The following is a 2375-nucleotide window of genomic DNA, read 5'->3' on the forward strand; positions in this document are numbered from 1 at the left end:
GGGAACCAATACGAGGCCGTGTCGAGGGGTGTGTGGAGTTTCTCATCTTTGTTCAAGAAATCATCCCACAGCGAGAGGAGGATCTTTTGTCGGCGTTTGTCACTGCCTTCCAGGCGGCTAGACTTGTCCGAGTGACAAGGAAGGGCGCGTGCAGCAGCGCGGATCTCGGCGGATGCATTTTGTTCAGAGATTCAGCGCTTCTTGCACAGCTTTGATTCACCGTAATGCCTCAAGATATATGCTTGGTCCAGTCCCTCCTCTCCTATAAGGTTTGCAGCAGCTGTAAGATCTACAAAAGCCTTCTGAAGCTGCTACGTAGGCAAAGGAAATTCCCAGGTTCGTACAAGCGTCTGATTCTCAACAACCAAAGAATAACCTTGATGAGAGAATTTCATGTCTCAAACCGTCTAAAGGTATCACAATGCATAATGAAAAGGTCATGTAAAGAAAACAGGGGACGATACATGCAGCAGACCAGGGATGCGGTTTGATCGGTTGGGTGTGGCTGGATTGCTGCTACAAAATGTAATGCATGTTAGACTTCGTGTTACAAGCTGCTGGAAAACGCCTACGAAAAGACCGGAGCCAACAAGAAAGCCAAGCAGGCTGGAGGTGCTTGGGAAGATTTTGGGAAGCGACGAGAGGAAGAGCGGGCAGTTTTCATGTGCGAGAAGGTGGGAGAATAGCCGGGTCAATAGGTGGTTTTATGTAGCAGGTCGCTAGGGGAGTAGCTTGCCACAGTGAATGCATGATGCTGAGTTTCCAACGTGCTCTGTAGGAATTTCCACCCTCAATTGCAGACTTGGATTCTAAGTTGCAATCGAATCAATTATCATCTTTGCCCATGCTATCGGATATTTAGAGCAGCTTAAGATCTTAAATGTGTCATGAAATATACTTGTAGACCTTCCTGATAGCATTGGAGGGTGCCAATAAGCTTCTATTGAGCATCTCATCTTCCCTCACCCCGTTATCTCTTGTTTGAGTGCCTTGGAAAACATTTGTTGTTGATTGCTATTATTGGTAACTTTCTTCAAAAGTTGGTGGAGCTCAAAGCCGGTTTCAATTAGTTGCAACAACTACCTTCAAGAATTGGCTTCTATGACCTCAATTTTCTTGAAACGCTTTCCTTGCATTCAAACAAGTTGACGTTCCTTGCATCTTCTATTTGTGAGCTAGAGCATTTTAGGTTTCTGGATCTAGATTTCAACAATTTAAAGTCCTTGCCTCCAACTATCGAAAACTTGGGTGCACTGGAAAAGCTAAATATAAGCAACAATTTCAGCAATTTGGGGGGAGGATTGCCAGATTCCATAGCTGATCTAGCTCTCCTGGTGGAATTAGACCTAAGCTCCGATCAGATAAGAGTTTTGCCCGATTCAGTGGGAGCCTTGCAAAATCTGAAGGCAATCAAAGTCGACAACAACCCTCTTGTGATACCGTCCTCAGAGGTGGTAGACCAGGACATAGAGGCACTAATCGAGTACATAGAAGAAGGTGGAAGACATCCCAAAACATACGGAGAAGATTGTATCTGTGTATCGCCCAAAGGGGAAAACAGGTTAGGGTGGCGAGCACTAGTAGCACCTTCCTTATCAAAATAAAAACAACAATATTCTTTAAAAAAAGACATATTATGCAATGTGCAAAATACATTATGCTATTTGCAAAATACATGATGCAAGATCCCAAGGAACGCACATACATTATGCGATTTGCAAAATACATGATACAAGATCCCAAGGAACGGAACATTCCTTGGTCTTATCATTTTTGGAGAGAAAGTGTGCTAACTCTACCCCCACATGAACGTGTAGTTACACGAACATGTGGTTATATATAATGTGAAATTTGTGCCCAGATGATCATGTTTTCACATGATTATATTCTGCCAACTTTCTATCCACATGCCAACTCTCTATCCACATCAATGTGTGGTTATATACAAGATGTGCACAATGCTATGTAATTATACATAGTAATAAAACAAAGATTTGTCATGCGAATAAGAAAGCATTTCAAGTGTGCTTCGTTTCTTCATGACTTATCTTTTTACATTTGCAATGTAGGCTGGAGACGTGACTTACAATCAATTAACACGAGCTCCATCCTTAAAAATCAACTCATCATTACTTTCATAATCTAACAGCTGCCTACTGGGATCTAGTTGGTAGGGAAGGTTAGTGTTAATTTGTTCTTCCTTCACCTTTGTTTTTGAAGACTGTTGTCTCCCCTCGACTTCAGAAGTATGAAAACTGTAGAAGTATGGATATTGCTTCGATTAGAGACTTTTTCGTGGCCTCCAGAGTTCCAACACACACACAAAATGGTACAATGAATACCAGAGGATTTTGCATCGTCCTTCATAGTAAGTA

General features: G+C 42.3%; 1 pseudogene; it reads left to right on the plus strand.

The window, feature by feature from the left end:
- The first annotated feature begins 224 nt into the window (after positions 1-224).
- Positions 225-2082, plus strand: LOC147885632 (uncharacterized; annotated as a pseudogene).
- Positions 2083-2375: the final 293 nt, after the last annotated feature.

The sequence above is a fragment of the Dipteris shenzhenensis genome, chromosome 25 (assembly GCF_047967505.1).
Source record: "Dipteris shenzhenensis isolate YYH24624 ecotype China chromosome 25, Dip_SZ_1.0, whole genome shotgun sequence".
Classification (NCBI taxonomy): domain Eukaryota; kingdom Viridiplantae; phylum Streptophyta; class Polypodiopsida; order Gleicheniales; family Dipteridaceae; genus Dipteris; species Dipteris shenzhenensis.